At 40.9% G+C, this 26,035-nt stretch overlaps 1 long non-coding RNA gene across 1 annotated transcript; it reads left to right on the top strand.

The window, feature by feature from the left end:
* The first annotated feature begins 2,376 nt into the window (after window positions 1-2,376).
* On the top strand, window positions 2,377-21,826 carry LOC136839181 (uncharacterized). The gene is made up of 2 exons (XR_010853244.1): window positions 2,377-2,643; window positions 19,745-21,826. It is a non-coding gene; the product is annotated as an uncharacterized lncRNA (long non-coding RNA).
* Window positions 21,827-26,035: the final 4,209 nt, after the last annotated feature.

The raw sequence follows: 26,035 nt of genomic DNA, 5'->3' as shown, positions 1-26,035 counted from the left end.
CGCGTAAACTGTGATAGCATTTGTTTGGGCTAGCATACACGACACTAATGTTTAAGACGAATGTTAACACTTTTGTGGGTTGTAACACTATCTTCTGATCTTTTACTATTATTTATATAGCAATGCACTAATCTGGATTGATTATTTAAATATTCTATTGGAAAAAATGAGTAAATGCATACACCTTATCCTCTCTTTATCTATAACTACTGGTACTAAACCAGGTTTCATTCAAAACGTTGAAAATTATGGATGAAAGGAAATATATAAATAAATTTATAGGATATATCAGGCCAAACTATAAATAAACTGAAACTCCTCCGTTTTAAATTGATATCTTTATCATACTGGAATTGATATCTTTATTTTATTATACTGGGCCCGGATGCGCTAACATTTACGATGGTGTAAAGTTAAGTTTTTGTTCGTTACATTACATTTTTGGGTTCTTTAAGGTTTTTTCAACATTGCATAGTCACATACCAGATCGTAATAAAGTTTTTTTCAAGCTTTCTTCTGCGACTGTTGACAAATACAAATGAGGATACAAACACCAATGTAACTTAAGACATCTCAAGTATGTTTAGTACATCTGGACCCTACACTGCAAGTATACATTTTCAGTATTACAGATGACTAAACTTCATGAGTTTTCGGTTCTTTCGACCTGTAACCAAAAGACTTTTGTTTGCATCTTTTAGAGTGTGATGAAGGCGGATGCGTATAAAGAGGTTGACAATGAACCTGCAGTTGCGCACAGAACAAGCTAAAAACTTTCCCTGCATCTTCTCCTCCAAGCCCGTCACAAGTCAGTAGTGAACTCTGCTTATGTAGTAAATGTCAGAAACCATCTTTCTATACTGGTTTTCTATCTGAGTAATCATGTCGTAAAGGGCTGTACTTGGCACAATTAGCTCCTCTCTTAGTGTGTTACCATAAGTCTTCTTGGGATGGAAAACATGAACAGGGTTGTGTGGATCAAGAGTACTTTGAAGCTTTGTCCTGCATTCTCTACAAACCTTGAAACAAATCTTACGCACAATGAAACCTGTGATATAAGCTAACACATTGCATTCCAGGGAGGGTCATTACTGACTGTACTGATACAGGAATTGGCAGAGAAGAATGTGTGACATTCACTGCAGATTTACAAAACCTGAAGTCCCTATATTGTTTAGAGTTACCAAGAGGGTATCAATGTCTTCTTGGCAGTTAGCACCAGCACTTGGAACCATAATAGCATCCACCATGACTTGGCGGAATACACTCCTGAGCTGACATGCATCTGGGTTGTCCCTGTGCCCACCTTTCACCCGAATTAGTGAAAATAAATTCTCCAGACAATCTTGATTGAGACTGTTGGTTAATAGGTAAGACAGCTTGTACTGTACTTTGAATGTAACTCATCCCACAACTGTAACAGGCCTTTGATTGCCATCTGCCATCCAGAGAGGCAAGGCAGCTTTCGTGAACCAAGTGATTTGATACCATCCAACCATGTGGGGCAGTTAACTAGAAATTCATTGTGACCTGATTTCAGACTCATGGCATGTCGCATTTTTGCATTACTGGTACGAGTTCCACTATGGAAACAGCTGAACAATTCGTCCATCTTCTCAACAAAGTCTGTGTACTCTTAAATTAACAAACAATATATTCCTCATCATGAGCATTTGACAGTTTGTGAAAGGGTTTTACATCAACCAAATCAATTAATTAATTAATATATAATAATTAAATAATTTATACAAACTTTTACTTAGCACATTTCTCCTCATACCACACTACACTACCAGTGCTCAATTTTTACAGGAAAGTTTGTGTGACAGCAGGAGCAGAAGAAGAATAATTAACAATGCAAGAAAGAAGACAACGAAAGAAGAGACAAGAAAGAAGAATCAAGAAAGAAGACTACCCAAAAAAGAATCAAGAAAGAAGAAATCTAAGCGATTATGACCCTGAGAGTTTCCGGAGAAACCCAGTTAAACAAACAAAAACTACTATATGAAATAGCTTGAGCAGTAAGAGAATGCCTGCTTCGCTACAACAACACTCAGTAACCATTGTAGTGTCTAGACAAAACTTGGTGAATGAAACAACCAAAGCAGAGAGTTTCGAGTACAGTATATTCTTAGGTCAAAGGAACAACGAGAGAATAACCATCAACATATCTCATAATTTCGTTAGTGTGAACTTAGTTTTTGATAAAATGTAACTGAAAACATATCAGTCACATTTCCTTGTCTTTGGGGAATCGAAAAAATGATAACTCAGGCCTTCTCTTTCTTGACTTACGGCAATTAACTGCAAGCACAGAACTGTGTCCCTGTCATGTTGTTGACATCTTCCAACTCCAATTTCGCGCCCGCCGGTAGAGGCGCCACCGTCGCCCGCAGTTACAAAGGGGAGGCACGAGTATCTTCTCTTCACTTCTCTATACTTTTTGGTACCACCTGTGAGATTGAGGTCAAAAGCTAGTGTGCTGTCACCTGGTGTCAGTCGTCTAAGATCTATGGCGACGAAAATTCCTAAATGTTGTCTTCGATTTTTAAGTGAATCTCTCGATTATTACCTCTGCAGCCCTACGAACTGAAGGATATCATCAAAGAATCTTCAGTTCCTCATGCTTAAGTTGCCGAAGAGGTGAGCCGTTTTATTTTTAATGCTAGGTAGTCCTATGCATTATGCAAAGTGGGTAACATCGATGTAGGCCAAGTGTCCGTCAGCCATGAGCATAACCCATAGGGAAGGGTGAGGTATTGTAATTCAAGGTTAGACCTATCCGAGATCACTTGAGGAGTATAGGTGATTTATGACAGTAATCCCCATTAGGCCCTAGCATATTGCTTAAACCCAACAGGTGCTGTTACTTGGACGGTTTTCTTTTTATTAGCATCTTCTGACTATGTGCCATCAGTAATGGCACCAATTTCATGGTGTTATACAGCAAGTTTTTGCCCCAGATACGTTTTTCTACTTGTAGGTAGTCAGTATTTATTTAGAATAGTAAAGTTAATACTTTTCATCACACACACAACTTTATCTACAAGAATATGATTTTTGTATATCAGTTATTGTCAACTTTATGGAGATTTGGGCCAGCTGACTTTATCCTACATGCTATATCCCTAGCCTAGGCCAAAACAGAGTTTTTTTTGCAACAAAGTAAAGAGTAGGTTACTTTTTAGCCTATAAAAGATTGCCAACATAGTGCTTGGGGTAAATATTTACTGTACAGTATAATCATGTACCAAAGTTAAAAATATGATTTTCTTGTTTTAGTGGGTATTTTGTTTTGAATGTGTCGGACGTTTATTATGATAGAAAATTAGTAGTTTTAGAGGAAAGGGCCTCCCTTATATCCTTCAATTGTGGGGGACCAAAATGGGAAAATGGATTTTTGTATTAGAGGAAAACAAGAAATTTATAAAATTTAAGTGTGTGTTCTAACCTAACAGGTTCTGGGTCCTTACTTGGCCTGGAAGAGCTCTGCTCTGCCCTGAACCCACCCTCCTAACCTAAGCTAGGGAACTGTAAATTTAAATTATTTATAAGGTTGCAACCCAACTTAACCATACCAGAGTTGAGTGCTAGGTCCTTAACTAGCAAACCCGGCCCCCACCAACCCCACCTAACTTGAAACAGGATATTGCCAACCAATTAAGTAATTGATTGACTTACAGTAATAATAGTAAGTACTGACAAAGTCCCTATCAGTACAGTTTAGAGTTACGAAAGGGTCAATAATTCAATCAGGATGTAAAATGTTGGTGATGCATTGTAATTCATGCTTTAGCTGTTAATGATATCTGTTGTTTCTCTTGTCAAACAAGTTTGTTCATTAATCTAGACGTAGGTTGCTTACAAACCCATTGATATCTAGGAACACACTCCAAAATTGCCTAATTAGAACGGGTTCTTATCTTGCAGTCATTGGATTTCGTGGTATGCTTTTGGTGTTATCTCTTGAAAGTGTGGGTTTGTAGATGACTCCCCCTTCTTCTTGGGAGTTGTAACCGTGAAAGGATCTTCCTTGCCTCAAGATAGCAGGAACAGAAAAAAAGTTTTCGTTTTGCATTCTTTTATAAGCAGTTAAAAGATCTAATTCCTTAGACGGATTAGAGGGAACTGTCCGTGTCATTATCTCTTTTTATTTTGTAAGTATAGTACGCCCTAAGTCCTTCAATTTTCACAATACCCAAGCAGGTAGGCTTTTAGTCGTTGGCTTAAATAGTACCGTAGTTTTAGGCTTATTTGACTGGCATATCATAGAGACGCAAGACCATAATAATGGTCGGTGGACGTTGTCAAATGCTTTCTGGTAATCTCCTCAAAAGCCATCAGAAGGGGTATGTCAAGTCAATGGAGAGAGGATTATGACTTAACACAATATTTAATCTGTGCAACTCCTGCCTTCCCCAAAAGCAGCTAGTTCATCTCAAGTATTTTATGAACTAATTTTAGAACTAGTGATTTTTTTTGTTTAATTTAATTAGTCGGCATAGTTAGCTCCCGATCGTGAAAACACAAATTAAAAGTTACTGTATATTGATTCGGTGGCCCGAGATGAGGACTTAGCAGAACAGTGTTGCCGGAACGTGGAAATTTTAATTTCGATAAGGAAATTTGCCATAACTTCGTGATCGGGTGTAGAAGTGGCGTTCTCGTCTCATAAAAAAAAAAAAAACTCCACACCTTGAACAGCGTTGCTCATTAACACTTCATCATTTTTATTCTGATGATAAAAATGAGAATATTACAGATTTTGAACAGTAATATCGACGGTGCTTGACGATAGTGGAAGTCAATGTTGCTGAAGGAGGTAACACCACCAATAAAGTCTAAGGGACCCCATACACTCAACGATTGTCATTATCCACACACACACACACACACACACACACACACACACACACACACACACACACACACACACACACACACACACACACTATTCAAACAGTATGAACGATCTCTGCACCGATTTCAGTCTGAATAAAGATTTTGTCTCTGGAAGACGTGGAATCATCTCTAGAAGAGACGTGCGCCATTGCGTTATAGGAGCTGTCGCTGCCGCCTACGTTGAAGCAGAATTAGAAAAACCCTAAAAGAAAGAAAAGGAAATGGGTGAAACAGTGGTTGACTAAGAGAAATGAACTTTCTCACAATGCTTTACTTAAGGAACTTGCTCTAGAACCAGGAGACTGGTTTAATTATTTACGAATTGACGAGGAAACTTAAAATTATCGAAAAGAAAGATACACCTATGCGTAAATCTATTTACATATCATGAAAGACTACTGGCTACACTGAGGTACCTCACCACTGGTCGCCCCTATGAGGGCTTGAAGCTTTCGACATTTATATCTGCTCAATCTCTTGGCAAAATAATTCCCGAGACTTGCAAAGCCATTATGGAAATTTTACAGCCAGATTATATGAAGGTGAGTCTGGTATTATACAATACAGTGCAGTACGCCAAGTGATTACTCTCAACTAGGCCTACTTTTCAATTAACAGGAACTTTGAAAGTCAACGTTAATTGAAAAAGACCTATATAAACTATGCACCGTCTATTGAACGAGGTGTTTTAGTTATTAGTTGTATAAATTATTATTGAACAAATCTCACAGAGAACACTGAATTGAATTGTAAAGGTTTGGCGAAATGTGTAGCTTATGGGAATACAAATGAATTGGGTAATTTAGACCCTCTTCTCACAGGTCATTAAAAATCATAACGTTTACAAAAATTTTGTTTATTAATACTGTTATATAAGCTGAATATTTATTAAATAACTTACACCAAAAATTTCGGTAATTCTAAGCCGTAGTTCCGCGGTGAGCTAGACTAAGGCAGTTGACGTTTTCGTATGTTATTTTACTTGCTTTACAAGAATTTAAAGTAATATTTTGTCGGCCGGCTGTAACTAAACTGTAATTGACCTTTGAAGACTACACGACGGGGTAGATCTAAGCTGGTATTCCGCGGCGAACCCCCCACCCCTGTCCATAGCTAATACGGCAAAATTGTAACCAGTAAAGCCACTAGGGTACGATAGGTTGGTATTTTTAGGGGTGTTTACCTGGTTACAATTTTGCCGCATTAGCTATGGAGGTGGGTGGGGGTTCGCCACGGAATGCCGGCTTATGTCTACCCCGTCATTTAGTCTTCAAAGGTAAATTACAGTTTAGTTACAACCGGCCGACAAAATATTACTTTAAATTCTTGTAAAGCAAGTAAAATAACATGGGAAAACGTCAATTGCCATAGCCTAGCTCACCGCGGAACTACAGCTTAGAATTACCAAAATTTAATCAAAACATGAGAACCTGAAGTCGTCTTCAAAAGAGTAACTGAGTGTAGGTCTATTAACGTCATATTGAGTTCTAATGAACCCAGAAAATAATACAAAAATAACATTAGAAAGTGTTTCAATAAGATGCATTTAAACATTTGTCTTGAACTTATATAAATGAAATACAAAACAATTACGGCTTCCCTGCAAAACAAATAATAAATAAATAAAACGAACTATATGAATTCCACCCGAAATTCCCTATCCGCAAATGTAGAATTCATTCTGTGGTAGTCTAGGCCTACACAATACGTCTTTACACGTCAAGGGTTGCTGAGATACTTAAAATATCGGCAGACAAACACACACATTGCACGACCTGTGTATGACAGACATGAGTCGCAAGCCAACAACCTGGGCATGACAGATTCCCGCCGAGATCGTTCAGACCACGAAACTTCGCCCAATTTTGCATTCAGACACGCCCATACACAATGTTTTTGCGAACGATACAGACAATCGTTTATGCAATCGTTCAGTGTATGGGGCCCTTAAAGCCATTGTATAGTACTGCTGTTACCTGGTGTCAGTCGTCCTTGATTTCTATCGCGCCGAAGGTTCCTAAGTGTTGTCTTCGATTTTTGAGTGAAAATCTCGATTATTACCGTCTGCAGCCGTCCTAATTAAGGAAAATCATCCAAGAATCTTCTGTTCCACAAGTTGCCGAAGAGGTAATCCATTCTGTTTTTAATGCTAGGTCGTCCAGTGAATTATGCAAAGTAGGCCAATATCGATGTAAGCCATGTTTGTTAGTCATGAAGACGACCCATAGTGAAGGATGAAGCCTATACTAGATCACTTAAGGAGTATAGGTGATTTGTGATAGTAATTTCGATTAGGCCCTGGCATAGTGCTGAACATAGACCCACCAGGGTGCTGTTACAGGAACGATTTTTTTTTAGCATTTTTTGACGCCAGGCCACCAGTAATGTTACCAGTATCTTGCAGTTATACGGCTATTTATTGCTGCAGATATATAATTTTCCACATTAAGTAGCCTAGTCAGTATTCACTTAAATGAGGAGTCAAGTTAAGACTATCCATAACATACATAAGTTTGTATCAGCTAGAATATAAGATATATTTCAATTATTGACTGCGTTCTGTAGATTAAGTCCAAAGGATATTAGCCTACATTCTCTGTGCATAGCCTGTGCTACAACAGAACTGTTTTTTAAAACAAAGTTAGGCGAAGATTGCCAACTTGGTGCTAGGGGTAAATTTTACTTTACACCATAATTACATACCGAAGTTGAAAATATGATTTTCTTGTGTTTTAGTAAGTATTTCGAAATTGTCTGACGTTTATTGTGACAGCATAGTAGTTTTAGAGGAAATGGGCCTCCTTTATATCCTGCAATTATGGGGTACCAAAGTGGGAAAACAGATTTTTCTATTAGGGGAAATCAAGAAATGGATGAAATTTAGGTATGCATTCATACCTAACATCTGGTTCGAGGTCCTTACCTGGCCCATGGGGAGCTCTGCTCTGCCTTGAACTCAACCTCCTAACATAGCCTAGACACTGTAAATTGAAATTGATTAAAGGGTTACAACCTAACCAGACCACATCTAAGCTAATCAGAGGTACCCCTAACTGGCAGACACTCCCACCCCCTAGCAAGCATAGTGCTCTGTAAATTCAAATAGTTAACAGGATTGCAACCCAGTCTTATGACACCTAACCAAAGCTTAGATGTTGGGTCAGCTTGCCCCCGCCCCCCCAACCTGGCTTACAATTTGGCGGTTTTTAGCCCCATGCAGTATGGCCAGAATGCAGTCAGTTGTCCAAATTTGGCCATTTCCCATGCATTGTGATCAATTCATTGCCTATAGGCATTCTCAGTTTTAAGAAAAAGTCTGTTTCACCCCCAAAAAAACACCCAAGGCAATCGACCGTTTTTTGGCCCCCACCCCAGCAATATGGCCAGATTGCAGTCAGTTGTCCAAATGTGGTCATTTTCCATGTATTGTGATCAATTGGTTGCCAGTAGGCTGAGAAAGTCCCCTGCAATATGGCTGGTTGCAATCAGCTGTCATAATGTGGCCATTTTCCATGCATTGTGATCAATTGGTTGCCATATGTTGCATTTTTCTCAGTTTTAAGGAAAATCCATTTCACCCCCAAAAAACTCCCGTTTTTTGGCCCCCATGCAATATGGCCAGATTGCAGTCAGTTGTCATAATGTGGCCATTTTCCATGCATTGTGATCAATTGGTTGTCCGTAGGTTGCATTTTTCTCAGTTTTGAGGAAATTCCGTTTCACCCCCAAAAAACACCTAAGGCTATTACTATTCAGGCCTTTTTTGCCCCCTGCAATATGGTCTGATTGCAATCAGTTGTCCAGATGTGGCCATTTTCCATGCATTGTTATCAATTGGTTGCCAGTAGGCTGCATTTTTCTCAGTTTTAAGGAAAAGTCCTTTTCACACCCCCAAAAAACACCCAAAGCTAGCCGTACTATTCAGGCCTTTTTTGTCCCTGCAATAAGGTCGGATTGCAGTCATTTGTCATAATGTGGCCATTTTCCATGCATTGAGATCAGTTGGTTGCCAATAGGCTGCATTTTTCTCAGTTTTAAGGAAAAGTCCGTTTTACCACCGAAAAACACCCAAGGTTTTTTTTTTTTTTTTTTTTTTTTTTTGTCGTCCCCCTGCAATATTGCCAGATTGCAGTCACTTGTCCAAATGTGGCTGTTTCCCATTCATTATGATCAGTTGGTTGCCAATATGCTGCATTTTTCTCGGTTTTAAGGAAAAGTCCTTTTCACCCCCAAAAAACACCCAAGGATATAGCTTATTCTTCGACTGTTTTTTGGCCACCCTGCTATATGGCCGGATTACAGTCAGTTGTTCAAATGTAGCCATTTTCCATCCATTGTGATCAATTGGTTGCCAATAGGTTGCATTTTTCTCAGTTTTAAGGAAAAGTCCTTTTCACCCCAAAAAACACCCAAGTCTGGGTGGTGTGTGACGTTGGGTGATGTTACAGCGGCTCGAATTTTCTTTGGCTGCTGGGTTGCCCGTCTCATCAGGTATTCGTTGCGTGACGTCACAGCGGCTCGAATAGTCTTTGGCTGCTGGGTTACTCGTCTCCTCAGGTATTGTTGGGCCGGGGGTGTCACTCAGTCTGGTATTATTGACATGTCCTGGTATATTTCTTCTTAAGTTGGTGAGGAGGGAGAGCACTTCCTGCGTTGTATTCAATGAGGGCTTCTCTTGTTGAATAAGGAGTGCCTCTTGCAGTCGTAGGCACTGCTGGTCAGGGGCCCCTCCCTATTATCCTGGTGTTTTTGATAATACCATCACAGGAGATGGCTTCCTGGTGTGGTTCCTAATAGCTCCTTCCTGCGCATGGCATGAAATTCTCTTGCACAGCTTCATGGTAATCGTTCCAATATAAGATCAGGGACATCCACAGACAATTCATGAAAATTGGTAGACTATATTCGTCTGCTTCAAGGGATCTCTTGCTGGCGGGGTCAGATTGTTTTTCATGATTAGGTCCCTGGTACGTTGATTCTGTTAGTAGATGATGAGTTCGAGTTCTTTGTCGGCTCCTGTAGGGGTCACATTCTCCATAATAATTTTCTTCATTACATCTTTGTCCTCACAGTATCAGGAGTGCATTTTTGCCATATAAAACAGCTTGATTTTCTCCTGGGGTGGGGCTGTGGTGTCTCATTTTCGTTGTACCACCAATCCAGCGCTGTACGGACTTCCTTGTTGATTTATCGATTCAAGTACCCATTATTCACAAGCATCTGGGTGTGTGAGGTTCAAGAAATGTCAGAAGTAAAAGACTGATCCTTTATTATTCCTGACAGGTGTTTATAATACAGAAAGCGGACAGAAAGGTAGCGGGCGACCTGAGGCCCACTGCTGCGTCCATACAAAGGTTGTGTTTGTTAACAGGCATAAAAAGATATATATAATGCGTTACAGAATATGTAAAAGGCAAGTATATATATCGGCGGACAGGCCATACAATGATGCATACAACGACATACATAAATAATCAGAAATATCAACAAGTAACATATATGACGTGATTAATGTACATATGAAGAGAGAAACACAAGAAAGGAGAGGCGATTTGACACCATTACAAATTATTGAATTAACATTAATCACGCAGACGCTGAGGCAGTCGGGGCCTGCTCCTGGAGAATTGAGTGTGGGTAGAACCTACATCTGGGGTTGGCTCGATGTGTTTCCTGGGCTGCCCCAGACCCCGCTTTGGTGGGGGAGCGGATGTGTCTGCGGGGAAGTACTGAGGAGGAACTCTTGGGGGGCCTGCCTTCTTCCTCGTGCACTTCGCTGTCCAACAGGAATGCCAGCTTCAGCCTGCCTGATGACTTGATGGGGCCCCCTGTAGGGCCTGGTTAAGGGCGGCTGATGGGCGTTCACCCTGGTGAAGACGTAGGCGCAGGAGTGTAAGGCGGGCGGGCTGTAGGTGGTGGTTCTGTCGTGAAGGTCTTATGGCAGGGCATGAACTTCTGTGCGAGTTCCCTCAACCTTGGGAGTGGGGTGTCGGCGCCATCGGCTGATGGCTGGAAGAATTCTCCGGGGATAGCCAATGTCTCCCCGTAGACTTTCTCAGCAGGGGAGGCGTCGCCATTTGCCTTCGGTGCGGTGTGGAGACCCAGCAGGACCCAGGGCAGCTGTTCCTTCCACCTCTCGTCGGTGCAGCGTGCCATGAGAGCTGCCTAAATAGAGCAGTGCACCCTCTCGACCATGCCGTTCCCTGTGAGGTTGTAGGCCGTTGTGCTGTGTAGAGTTGTACCCATCAGGTGTGCCAAGGAGACCCAGATCTCTGACAGGAAGGCTGGACCCCTGCCCGTAGTGATGCTGTCTGGCACTCTGAAACAGCTGATCCCACTGGAGAGGAGGGCCTCTGCGCATGACGCTGTTGATGCCTCCTTCATGGGGGTGTCCTCGGGCCAGCAGGTGGAGCGGTCTATGATCGTCAGGAGGTATCTGGCTCCTCCCGATTGCGGAAGGGGCCCGACGAGGTCGATGTGGATGTGGCCGAAACGCTGACAAGGCTGGGGGAAGTCGCCGACCCCAGACTCTGTGTGCCAGGACGTTTTGCTCGCCTGGCACGGGATGCAGCTCCTTGCCCACTGGTGAACGTCCTTGTTGATGCCATGCCAGACAAACTTGCTAGTCATGAGGTGCGCCGTTGTGCACCCTGATGGATGGGAGAGACCGTGAACTATGTCGAACACCTGCTTTCTCCTCGAAGCGGGCACCAGGGGGCGTGGGCGGCCTGTGCTGGTGTCGCAGAGGAGAGTTGTGTTTGAGCTTGCTAAGGGTACATCTTCCCACTTAAGAGCCGTCACTGCCGTCCTGTAGTCTGCCGTCTCTGGGTCTGCTGCTTGTTCTCTTGCCAGGTCTTCGAAGTCAGTGCTGAGGTGAAGGGAATTGATTTCTACCCTCGACAGGGCATCGGCTACTGGGTTTTTCCTGCCAGGGATGTAGTTGATGGTGCACCCGAATTCAGAGATGGCGGTCAGGTGCCGCTGTTGCCTTGCACACCATGCATCTCCCGGCTTTGCAAATGCGTGCACCAAGGGTTTGTCATCTGTCAGGATTGTGAATTCGGTCCCCTCCAGCAGATACTTGAAGTGTCTCACGGCCAGCAGCTCTCTGTCTGCTGGTGTCCGTTGTCAACCTGAGGGCAGCAGTGGGGTTGTGGTGAGTTAAGATAGTGGCACTGGCGAGGGCTCTCTTTGTTACAATGAATGCCTGCTGCTGCTGAGCCTCCCATGTCAGTGTTTTTGGTTTGCCCATCAGGATTGACGTCAGGGGGTACACAGTGCAGGCGACATCTGGGATGAAACATCGGTAGTAGTTTACCATCCCAAGAAATTCCTGAAGGTCCTTGATGGTTTGTGGTTTCAGGAAGTTTTCTACAGCTTTTACTTTAGAGGTCGTGGGGCTCACTCCTGCTGGGGAGATCTCGTGGCCGGGGAAGTCTACTTTTTCTTTCCTGAAAATGCACTTGTCAAACCTGGCGACTAGTCCACTGTCCTGCAGACTTTTCAGGACGGTGCAGACATGGCGAAGGTGTTCCTCTGGGGACCTGGAGAAGATGAGAATGTCGTTGACGTAGCAGATGCAGAAAGGCAGATCCCCCAAGGTGGTGTCCATCAGGCGCTGGAATGTGGCACTTGGGTTCCTGAGACCGAAGGTGGAACAGGAAAATGTGTAGCTCCCGAAGGGCGTGATGATGGCGGTCTTTGGGACGTCGTCAGAATGCACAGGGACTTGGAAGTATGACTTCAGCGGGTCCAACTTGGAGAAAATCTTCACTCCATGGAGGGCACCCGTCAGGTCTTGCATGTTAGGGAGGGGGTAATGGTCTGGCGTTGTTAGTAAATTCAAACGCCGATAGTCTCCGCAGGGCCTCCATTAACCATCGGATTTCTTACCATGTGGAGGGGAGAAGCCCACCGGCTTAATGCTTTTTTGCAGACACCCATCCGTTCCATCTCTGCGAAGGCCCGTTTTGTGTCTTGTAACATCTGTGGGGACAGTCGTCGGAACTTGGCATGGGTTGGTTGGCCCGTCGTGGTGATGTGATGGAAGATGCCGTGCTTTGCTGAAGCCCCAGGTGACTCGCATAGCTCTGGTTTGAATACGTCAAAGAACTCCTGTAGGAGGGACGTGTAGCCGTTGGGGGCTGTGGAGCAGATGATGGGCATTCCAGGTCCGGTGGAGAGCTGACAGGAGTGCAGGTTCCTGTGTCGAGGAGGCATTGTCTTGCAACGTCGACTAGAAGTCCGTGGTGTCCTAGGAAATCTGCGCCCAGCAGGGGGAACTTTACATCCGCAATGACGAAAGGCCAGTGATATCTGGGTCCCAGAATTGAGATAGTCCGGGTCGTTGTGCCATACGTGTGGATGGGAGTTCAGTTTGCTGCTATGAGGGCGGGTGTTGAGTCAGGTATTTTTTCTAAACCTTCCCTGGATGGCGGGAAGACCGACTGCATTGCTCCTGTATCTACCAGCAGGCGCTGTTTGGAAATTTCATTTCTGATGAAGAAATCTTCTGGCCAGGGGGCGTTGGATTTGCAGCCACGTCTGTTACTTGTGGCCGCTTTTGTCATTTTTTGTGAAAGAACAGGGAGGCCTGCAGTTTCTGGCGTTTGTTCCGAACTTTCTGTGGAAGAAGCACCATGCCGGGTTTGACCATGTCCTGTATTCCCTGAGTGGTGTCGTCTTTCTGTAAACAGCGTTGATGTCTCTGTCATCGTCGTCGTTTTCCTCCGTCAGGCTGCAGGCTCCCAGGGCGGCAGCTGCGAGGGCGGCGGCATTTTTCAAGGCCTTGGTGGCCTCGTATAGTTCCTGGGCGTCGTCGATTAAGGCGTCTATGATCCCTTATCTGGTGCCTAACTTCCTGCGGGAGGCGCCAAAGGAAGATTGCTTTTGTTAAATCTACCATTCTTCAACTCGCGTTTTTGTCGCGGCCTGGCAGTGTTACCAACCCCCGTAGTTCGTCCCGGGCTTCCTGGGTGATGCTTCTCCAAGGGGCTGGGATAACAGATAGAGTGCTCGCTGCGCTCTCTCGGTCATGGGCATGGAGTAAGATTGCATCAGTTTATCTTTCAAGGCCGCATATGTGACCTTGTCCGGTTGTGCGTTGAGCCAGGGGAAGATTCTGTTGAACACCTCTTCTAGGAGCTCCATCATGGTGGTTTCGGATTTGATAGCATCGTCTGAGATGCACCCCACACGAAAGTGCGCGTCTGCGCACAGGAACCATGATGCCGTGTTCTGCTGCGAAAATGGGGGAAGTTTGACCACGTCTGGCTTTGTTGGCGAGAGAGGTGTACAGACGATGCTCGCAGGTTCGCACTGAGATTCAGCTTCCAACATCTTTACTACTCACGCACCAAAACGCGGGCAAATGCGCTGTATTGAGTCCGTTAATGGTGCTGATTGTTTGAGTGGTCGAACGAAGTGCCAAAATTGCCCTTTTTGGGTACACCCTATTCAGCCCGTTAATAGCATGGTTTCTGCCAGGGAGGGAGCTATCAGAGGCCTAAACTATGTGCCGTAGTTAGTCCGCTAAAGGCTCTCTGAAGGTAGGGTGTGGCCGTATTTAGTCCGTTAATGGCTGGGCCAAAACCACGCTGCCTCCCCCTTTTCCAGGGTCACCAGTGTGAGGTTCAAGAAATGTCAGAAGTGAAAGACTGATCCTTTATTATTCTCGACAGGTGTTTATAATGCAGAAAGCAGGCGGAAAGGTAGCAGGCAACCTGAGGCTGCATCCATACGAAGGTTGTGTTTGTTAACAGGCTATGTAAAAGGCAAGTATATACATCGGTGGACAGGCCGTACAGTGATGCATACAATGAGATACATAAAGAATCTGAAATATCAACAAGTAACATATATGACGTGATTAATGTACGTATGAAGAGAGAAACACAAGAAAGGAGAGGCGATTTGACACCCTTACAGGTGACACAGTCAAGCTCTTGGCGAGTGTCCTGCCAGGATGAACAATGGTTGAGGGCCCTCCTAACATAGGCCTTGACCATGGTGTTTTTGAACCTCGCAGGGCACTTGCTGTCACCATTCAGGCCCAAACCTAAGTTTGTCTGCTTTGTGTAGACTGAAGTTCTTAGGCCATCGTGGGTCTTGGAGACAAGGACGTTGAGGAAGGGGAGCTGTCCGTTGTTGCTAAATTTGACGGTATAATTCAGCGAACTGCACTGCTGGAACATGAGCCAGACAGTTTCAACCTGTTCTTCGTGGTCTGCTTACACAAAAATGTCGTCGATGTATCTTGCGTATTTGCGGGGTCTTCTTATATGGGAGAAGACTCTCCTCCACCGTGCCCATGTAGAAGTTCGCGAACAGGACACTGAGGGGGGAACCCATCGCAATACCATCCTTCTGTTGGAACATCTGATCTTTATGAGTGGAGGAAGGGGCCTTCTTTGTACATATCTCAAGGTGGGCCAGTAGAGATACTTCTGGGATGTTCAGCAGGGGTGTGGAGGAGTCCCTGTCGACACAGTCCATGATGATATCAGTGGTCTCGTCAACAGGATTCTATGTCCAAGGAGGTGATAGTACCTGTCCCTGGGGAGTCTTGGATTTCTTCAAGGAACTCCGTTGAAGAGTGCAGGCTGTATCGGCTAGTCCATATGTGGGGATGGGTGTCTGGCTGATGAGGGGTGGAAGGGGTTTCCATTCTTGTGCATCTTTACGTTGCCATACAGGTAACCAAGGCTTTAGTCTCTGATGATGAGCAGGAGGCGTACTGGTTATTTCTTATCGTGTTTGTGTATTTGAAAACAATTTTAGTATTATCCTGGCTATTATTTACATATCAGCATATGTTATCTATGTTAGGGTTAAAAGGTAAGGATAAAAATCTATTCGGTTTTCTTCTATTGTTATCCTTAGGGCAATAATAAGTCTTCGGGCACGTGAGATAGCCTTTTAAATGAAGTGGGACGGTTACCTAAGGCTTCTGAAAGTTGCCCCAATGTGATGTATTTCGTCATTAATATAATTTGGATCACAAATCTTGAATGCTCGTAATGCGAAGTTCATTATTACATTACTTTTGATATTATTATTATGAAAAGAGTAAAAATGTATATAGTTTTCAGAGTTGTCGTCCTTTACACTGTGAATTAAAACTTTTGCCTACTCGAATCTCTGAAGATTAATACCTCTAAGAAAGGCAACTTGGAGTCAGTTTCTACTTCTACGGTAAATTTTATTGATGGTAGGATGTCATTTGCTATTTCTACTAATTCAGTTAAATTTTTTTCTGTCCCTCTGATAATTGCAAAGATGTCTTCAACATACCTGACCCACAAGAAGGGTGTGGTTTCCCTATCACATACAAATATTGACTAAAACTAGGGACAGAGGGGAGCCCATGGCGATCCCTTCTTTTTTGCGCAAATGATTTGTATAGTATATTTACCGTGTCGTCTTAAGATTTTTAAATGCTGATTTATAATTTAATTATTACAAAGTAAAGGTTATGATTTAAATAGATTATTTCCTCACTTACGTTTGTACTTTCTTTACTTGAGTTTGTTTTGTTTAAGTTTTTTTCTAATAGTTTTTATCCAGTTTAAATAAATGTAGGACCATTCTAGTGTCTACCATTTATTTAAGTTAAGTACAATACGTTTCATGCAGTGTAGTGTCTGTGGATCCCTTTTTAGGAGCTCGACGACAAGGACACGAATTGAGGTAAACTCAGTATGAGTGTAGTACACATTCTGTTCTCAAGGAAATTTATGTAATGTTAAAATGGTTAAATACTTGGCTCTTATTGTATACAAGGATCCAACATATCATAGGTCAATGTACCTGACACAATCTTTTCATTACAGAACTGACACCTGGTCATAGCTTTAAACCTTGCATGCAATGCTTAGTGTAAAGAATTTGTAACTTTTCCCACCTTGGAATCTTCAGCTGAATACATTTACGAACGGAATCAACAGACTTGAATAGATCCGAGAGGGCTCCAAAGGGAAGTCATCCTGCAGAAAGAATGAGTTATAGAAAAGGTGATAAATAACCACATTATTTAAAACCATCAGTATTAATGTCCCTTTTGGGGTTGAGTTACTATTCAGGCCTTTTTTGTCCCCCTGCATTATGGCTGGATTGCAATCAATTGCAATTGTCCAAATGTGGCCATTTTCCGTGCTTTGTGATCAATTGGTTGCCCATAGGCTGTATTTTTCTCAGTTTTTTTTTTGGCCCCCCTGCAATAGGTTGTTCGTTATTGCACGACTTCGCCCTTCACCTTACCTCTTGACCCGACATGGTGCATTGTGCCATTTCGAAAATTTTTGACATACCACACTCTAATCAGTATTGAAACTTGCTGAGGTATCATGAGTATGAATGTCTTCTGACACTCTTGTTTGGTTTCAGAGTTAAATGCTACTGGATGTCAGACTGGTAAAAAAAAAAAAACATGGTGCATGAGCTCTTCCTCTGGAAATTTGGTAATAAAAATGTACTTGTGTATATAGTGTATAGTGTTAAGGGAGAGACCATTTAATCCAGCCTTACCTCTTCCTAAAAAGTTTATTAGTTGTGTGCATCTCTGGATAAGTACCCAATTAGCCAGCATGCATCAAGTGGCAGAATCACACTTACAAGCGATGACTCTATAAGGGGAAGAATAAAAACCTTGAGATACCTCTGTCACCCAAAACACCTGAATATGAATGAGAGGTCTTCCTCACTTGAATTGACACCTACCAAAATGAGATTTGTCTGCGTCAACAGCAGTGCTTTGGCCACCAATAGGTACTTGATTAGCAAAAGCACATTCAGTCACCTTTAAACGAAAGCTCAACCAATACTCTAGTTTTTGAAGAAACCTTGAGACAATTAATTACTGTATGGTGGGCTCAACATGTACTCTACCATTGATTAGCAGACAGTAGCAATTTCCACACCAGGAACCAAATAATGACATACGCATCTTCATTTTAAGAATTAATTTCCACTTGAATGGTTACAATACCACACGTTTGTGCCTTTTATTATTAAGCATTGATGCTCCTGAATAAAAGTAATTACAGTCTAAATAATTTAATCTAGGGAATAACAGTTACATGTCTGCAGCGAAGGAGCCACAAGAAATGCAGCCAGTTCTTTCAAGCAAAGCTTGAATTCCAAAATCCTACTTGGTGAAATTTAGAGCAAAGTATCAGTCAGGTTTCAGCATTGTCAGTGTACCTACTTTTCCAGATGAAAATAAAAGACATTCAGAATATGCTAGCCATCCTTACCTACATTGCACCAGGACATAAAAACGATTAGAAGGCTAACTCAGGTTAACTTTGAAACGTAAAGAACTTAGAAAAAGTTAATGGGTATCAATATTCATTGGTAAATATCTTGTTAACTGTAAATTTGTGACAGATTTTAATGCGTAAATGAAGCACTGTAGAGCACTAGGGAGGGGCATTACATAAAGATCTCATCTTGTTTTGCAAGGCTTAACCTCATGGTAGCCTTTTGTATCTTATATGGCTCTTGTTCTCCTTCATGAATTTCTGGCAAAACTAAGAACTCGTGAGTTTTTGACGAGTGACTAAAATCTTTTGGCCCCCTGCCTCCACGAACATGTTAATAGGGAGTTAGATGAGGTACCTTTATGCCTAGTGCAATATCTGCGACACCATCTAGTAAAGTTTCGTAGGCCAAAGTGTACAGGTCTTGTGTTTGCTGGTTCAGGTCGTCTTATAGTGCCAGCAAGCACAAAGCGGTGGTATTCAAAAGACCCTTTCTTGCTCTTATGAAGTGATTGAGGTGACATTAAGTTGGTCTTGTGGGGAGGTTGGTTTATCCAGTCTGGGCAAGAGTTCGTCTTGTGGGGAGGTTGGTTTATCCAGTCTGGGCAAGAGTTCATGTAGCCAGGCTGTATCTAGCCATCCGGAGAGCTTTTCAGCAGGTGTCTAGCAAAAATGACAGATGACCTTTACCTAGTGGGATGTTGCCTACAAGTCCTTGGACCCTTCTCCTTAGAACCTTAGGTGACTGCTCAGTAGATAGTGCAGTCTCTAAGCTCCTTCCAGACAAAAAAAGCATCTTGCCTGAGGTACTCAAGTGCTGTATAAGGCTCAAGGTTAAATAAGTGAGGACTCTCACCCATTTTCCACTCATCCTTCCTTTGCAAGGCAACAGTTAACCAGAGAAAGTGCCATAAGGACATGATGTAGGTAGAGTGATTTTGCAAAGTTTTCATAGAGAGAGAGAGTTTAGATACATATTCTGGCTCAGGTCCTTATGAATCTTGCATCCCTATGGCAGATTTTATAGGAGGTTACAGGAGTTAATGTTCCTCTGCTGATGGTCATGACCATGCGCTTGGCATTTCCTGGTGAAGATTCAGCTTGTAAGTCAGTTGAGAACTGTTTCCCACCTAAGGAGTGAGTTTCCCACATAAAAGGCAATGGCTTTTATTCTGTAAGAGCAAATGTGAAATTTCTGAAGTATTATATATTTTTCTTAGGTATACACCCTACAGCCTCATACCATAATTCCACCTGAGCAACCCTGATGCTGAAAGAAAAAGTGCTTTATGATAGCAGATGAGAATTTCCCCCACTCACGCACTTATACCACCAGGAAGAGCTTGCGCTGAGGAATACTCCTTCATAAAGGGTTTTGGTTTGTGCACTTAGGATGAATACGTGTTACAGTAGTACTTCAAAAATTTGTTATAGTACACCTTATTTTTTTATATTTTAGAATACTGTACATTTTCCCATGAGGTAAAAATCATATTCAATAGTGTTGTTAATACTGTATTTGGCTAAGCAGTTAAGCAGGTAATATAAGAATTAAACAGCTGCTTTCTATGTTGTTGTTACAGGTGATGTTGCTGTTCGGAGAATCCCTGCCTTCCATAGTCTGAGACGAATGTTTTTTACCTCACCATTCGTCGTAAGAAGGCAACTTTTACACGCACCAGCCAGATATTGTGGTACCTTCCATTGCGGCTACCATAATTATATTATTACGGCTATGGTGCTGTAATGTCATTGGCCAAGATTCATTGCTTCAAGATGCTTTTGGGAGTGCATCTTTGGTGTTATCAAGACTCCTTTAAGCAAAGTGCTTGGTCGTTCATTGTCACCAAGTAAATAGTTTTATACAATTTTGAATGAGGTAGAATTTAAGATGAATTACAGGGCTCTGTGTTGTATCAGTTAATTTTATAAAATTTTTCTATCAAAATTTAGGCGAGATTCATGCGTGATGTTTATGCAGTGCCTATTGGTACAAATGGTACCGAATCTTTCACAGGCTTGTCAACAGACAATAAGAGTGTTGAATCAAGGGCTTATGGGAAGCCGTTGTATCCAGGTGTAGGTGGTTTGATAATATCATTTGATAGATAGAAAACCACAGACATAGGTTATTGGGTCACATCCTGGTGATATTTTAATTAGGGACGAAAAGTGTATCGATAACTTATGAGTGTAACTCATTGGAGAACAGTGAGTGTAAAAACTTTTTAAGTATTGGACACTGATTTTAAGTCTACTGTAAAATTTGTTCAACCTACTCGTAAAGCTGCTCAAGCAGCTCAAGAGGAGGTTGCGTAGTTTGTAATTTTGCAGTGTTGAATATCTGAAATAGTTGACTATCAGATATATTTTAGTGGTTAAAATTTATACACCTTTATATCTTAGAACACATTTTTCCAGAAGAAAAAAAATCCTGTTATCCAATACTGTTGCTAATATATGGTTAAGCCATTAACTAGGTGATAAAACATTTATATGCTATGTTGTGTTACAGGTGACATTGCTGGTCAGAGAACTAATTCCTTTGCCTAGATCGATGTTAAATTTACTCGCACCAGCTAGATATACTTTTCTTTTGAGGCTACCCAATTATATTATCATAACTGGTACAATGTAATTGGTGTTGGTTCATTGCTTTGTGCTTTAGTAAGCCTCCAGTAGGCTACTAGTCTGCAATTTGATTTGTAAATGGAAACTTAAGAATATTATTTAACTCTTCATACAGCAACAAGTGTGTCAAGTACCCAAGTAGGAAACTAATACCATATGAAAAGTAAATTTAAAAGGAATATTATGGAAAGCTTGTAATTTAAAAAAAAATTAATTTAGCAAAAATAATTGAAGTGAAAGTGTCATTATAAAAAGATTAGTATTTCAGGGTACTGCTGTTGTATATATTGTATTTTATTTGTTTCTGACGAAAATGCTACTTTCAATTAGTCAACAGTTTGAAGATTTGTTGATGAATTGCCCGGATAGCATCATCGCATTTCATATAATTACTAGGTATACCGAATGAAATTTTAATTACCCAAATTTCTAAGTCAAATATGTATGTCTGGTATTAGTGTCACCGAGTTCAGACAGTATGAAAAAATATGTTCGTAAGTAAAAAAAAAAAAAAAAAAGTCATTGTTGAAGTCAACATTTCAAAATGGGTTTTGCATACTCTTGTAAAACTTTAATCTATTTTCCATATATTTTGGTGCAGATAGTAACAAATCACATTAATTAGAAGCATCAAGTAATTATCAACAATATCTAAAGACTAAAAAAAGTAAGCCTGTCAGTGCCTGATACAACATGACTTGCACCTGATCGTGGAATGACAAAATTTATTCTGAATCTTACGAATGATAGGGATAATTTATATTTTTATTCAAATGTATTAATAAAATTTTGTAGTTACATGTATCATTTATAAAAGTAATTGACGATGTTCCCAGAGCCAAAAGATGGTATACCTGCTATTAGTTTTACCTCCCCATGAAGTTTCACACCCCGTATTGTAATCCATAGAGGGCCAGTTCCGTCATGTACCTCATGCCGTGCACTGAATGTTCTTTGCCGCGTCCCTTCGGCCCCTAGCTGCAACCCCTTGCATTCCTTTTTTGTACTTCCGTACGTAATCTTTTTCTTCCATCTTACATCCTGGTGATATTTTAATTAGGGACGAAAAGTGTATCGATAACTTATGAGTGTAACTCATTGGAGAACAGTGAGTGTAAAAACTCTTAACAATTGTTTCATAGTGCAACTGTGATGTTTTCCTCCTGTTACACCTTCAAACCCTACTACTATTGCGTTTCAAAAAGAAATCTAGGACATTGTGTAAGAGTTCTTGAAGTTTTCAAGTCTTGTTTATTAAAAGTAATTAATATATGGAGAATAAAAAAACAAGATAACCCAACAGCATTTTATTCAACCAACCACATTAATTCTCAAATGTTCCTCTGAAATATATACATAAAAAAATTACCACTTTGGAGCCATGAACAGAGGAGGGTTTGTTCTCAGCAAGGGGCATTCTGTCAGCTAACAGTTTTCAAGACCAATTCATGTTTTTCTCTCAGCTGGCCAGATTAGTCTTTCCACCATGCTTTTCCATGTATTCCCATTTTGTCACTGCTAAAAACCAAAGTCAGCCAAAGAAAACGTGTTATGCACAAGGGGGTTCCATGATGTTTTGTAAGGTTAGCGGAAAAACTAGCCTTTGCTCAAGTTCACTCATGGCTTTTTACCTTACAAGATATTTACGGGTAGTCTCTTGAAACATGGCGTGAAATACACCTAGAGTTTTACCAGAATGTCCAAAAAATTTTTAATAGAAAATGGCCAAAATTACACAGGTCCCATTCTCTGTGGTATATAACATGCGTAATTCTATGAGTTTACCCATACATTTTGACTTCGTTTTCCTTGAGGTTTCCTAAGCAAGTATTTCTCGTTCCGATCTTGTCAAAGAAAATGGGAAACCATAAACAACAGCACTAACCACAATATATACGTTCTCGGGCGTACTATTAGCCACTGTGATCTTATGTACTGTATGTAGCTGTCAGATTTATACATTTGAAAAGTTGTAAAGGCTAATTAACTTGTAAATATTAGTAGAAACCCTTTATCATCATTATCTGCAGAGGTATTCATAAGAAAAAATAAATTGAGAGATAAACTTTTCTACAAAGTCTGTCCCTTGACAAATCAGTACTCAGGTACGAAATTTGGTTGAGGCAAAACCTTATGCCAGAATGATAAAATGGCACAATTTTTTAAATATGAAATTACCAAATTTGACGGTTTAATGAACTTTTCCCATAACTTGATATAATGCATTAAAATATTGTTTGTAGAATTTTCTCGATCAATTGTAAGTAACTTGTAGACAGTTACAGGGACAGTTTTTAATTTTGAATGCAATTAGTTATTGGTTTATTTACTGTCTTTAAAATAATTGCTGTATTTTAGCTAATTTTAATTTTCATTCAACCTGAATTTTGTGTGAACACGAAATCATAGCTGAACGAGAACTTACATTTCCCCTAGCACTAGAAATTCGTGCTCTTGTAAATTGTAAAACTGCCATTCACATGCTGATTTTTAATGTTAGATAGCACACCTTTTTTTAATTTATGCTTACTACTTTTGCACACTATGAAATTTCATACTTTAAACACCCCTTTAGCTTCCAAATTCATTTAATTTGCACAAGTGCATTTAATTGACCTGATTCATAATTTTCAAGAAAATTATCTTCTTGGTATCGCTCATGAATACATAATTCTTAAATAATAGTACTAAATTTTCAAACTATTCGTCTTTCACATTTTAAATATTAAGTGCTTAATTTGGTGCCTACAGCAATTTCACAACTAAATCAAACAAGAAAATTTTAAAAGTTAACTAAACAAGCAAATTAATTTAACTTTTATTTAAAATCAAAAGTTATCCTTCAGTCTTTGTTACAACAAGAACAATGAATTACAGCAAGAGACACACACAATCTCCCAAAAGCAGACAAGGGACCCAAATGTCTATTAATTTGTCTTACTGCCCAACACCATTTAATGTAAATGATTGAGTCGGGTAAATGGTCAGAGACGTGCAAAGCTAATGTCCTCCTACCCCGTTCTTCCTCCCCCAGCAGGGCAGAAGGTCGGACTAACGTCGCCTTCACCGTACACGTGGACCACCAGGCCTGATTAGTTTCTGCGTGGTGTGCATTTACAAAACTCATAACATTGCCAGGTAATTAGGAATAAATGTGTAGCACATGATTCAATTCCTATAGGTTTTTTCAAGTTGTGTTATCTCTAATTTTTTTCACCTTGCAGCTTTGCAAAACTGAAAATTGCCTTTTGTACTGCTCATCAGAACTATAACACTAAAAACTGCAATTTAATATTGCTTATCAGGAAGGGCTGCACAACACAAATTGCAATCAAACTGCTCCTTGGAACAGGTCTAAACAACCCTACAAACGTTTTGTAAACTATGGACACTGCCATCCCATACTCATCAATAGAGCAAGGATACCATTCCTGAGCCATGACCAACAATTACTCGTTAGCAAAAATTGTGAAAGTATACAACTTCAACAGTATAATCAGCATTTAACATACATCTAACCTTTCATTTACATATTTCTTCAAGAGCAAAAACATATTTTTTAAAAATCTCTTTAAGAATCATGTGCTTACCAATATTTTCATCAGTTATACAGTACCAAAATGTATTTTTATAAAATGGATTCATATTTCATAATTTTATTTGTTGTTTAAAACAAACACCACTGCATGTTCCTCTTCCATTAATTCACTATCCACTTCGTGATTCTTGGTGATATGTCACCCTTTCAATCCAAAGTTTGCTCGAGAATATATAAATACTTAAGATTTATTTTTTAAATACTTACCTCTAAATTATAAAGCTTTCACTTCCACACCAGCAGAGTTTGACAGGTTGAAGCAAAAAATCAGAACACTCGGTTTTCTATGAATATCCTTCTGTCCATCTACTTCCCCATCCCCCACAGGGGACTAATAGGTACAAACACCAGTAGCCAGTCAGTCTCCTTCTGTCCACTTAGAATGTGGGGAGATAGGGAGGGCAATTTATATACAATGGAGAGGTATTTAAAAAACAAATCTTGGAGTATTTATATTTTGGAAATGAATTTGGAACAGGTGGGCAAAGTGAAAATTGGCCAACCCTTAGAGGCTACTTAGTAACATAATATTTGTACAAAACAAATATTTGTTTTAACCAGCGAATTCAATCAATAGCCATTAATGCTGCCTTAGGAGGATTGTCACTCAGGTACGAGATCCTCATCGTGAAGATAGCTGAAGTCTTTTTGGAGAATGTCCCCTTCAGCAGAAGGAGTGGTAGGGTTACTGTCAAAACCCTGCAGAGCCAATGATGGGTAACTAAATGTAAAATATGGTATACTACTTCCAATAATCAAAAATTGAGTACCTCCAAGCTTCCCAAAAAACACAACCAGGTCTAAAAGGCAGTAGACCAAAAAAGGCTACCTACTGATTCAGGACAGAATATCCCCTGCACAAACCATAGGAGTTAATGCTCTGCAATAATTGTATTTAATCTTCGCATCACGAAGATAAGCCAAAGCAAGTACAAGATTACCGTGCCACTGAGTAGAATTCAATTTCTTATCCAAGGATAAGTTCTCAAATTAAAAGTTGTAGCCACTGCTCACATGTCCAGTGGCTTACCTTAATGTGGGACTATGACTTACAACCTGACTACTGGTGTTGGAAGAATCGATTAGTAGATTCTCTCCCAGTACTGATAATGGCTTTATTGCGAGATCCCACCTTGAGCTCGCCAGAACCATGGACCATATCAGGCAGTCATCTGTAGTTTGTGGACTTGTGATGAAACCTTTTATCTCTCGGTTGCTTGTGTCCACCACTGAAACTGGAAACCCAGCCTTCCCTGGTCACCTGGGGTAATGAACGACAAGAGACAACTAACATAGTTACCCTTATAAAATGATGACTTCCTAAAACCTACCAAGAGTAGGAAAGGCATTACAGTCTAGATATACACAGGAAACAGCTTGGTGTTCCTGCTCAAGCTAGAGGACCTTGCACTGGTGAACCAAAATTTGGTACTGTAAAAGGACGAGTTCCTTTAGTCTCAAACAGCTCCATAAAAGGATGCCCACAGCCCACTGTCTATAGCCAGTCTTTGGATGTTGAGTACCTTCCATTACTATTACTTATCTCAGCGACTGAGTAAATCCACTAAAATTGTTAATAATGAATAATTACCTCCCACAAAGGTAATAACTCAGGATGAGGTTGTGTGTTAATTATCCTGAGGTT

This window comes from Macrobrachium rosenbergii, chromosome 6, assembly GCF_040412425.1.
Source record: "Macrobrachium rosenbergii isolate ZJJX-2024 chromosome 6, ASM4041242v1, whole genome shotgun sequence".
Classification (NCBI taxonomy): domain Eukaryota; kingdom Metazoa; phylum Arthropoda; class Malacostraca; order Decapoda; family Palaemonidae; genus Macrobrachium; species Macrobrachium rosenbergii.
The sequence above is the reverse complement of the archived record's forward strand: the minus strand, read 5'-3'. Positions and strand labels throughout refer to the sequence as shown.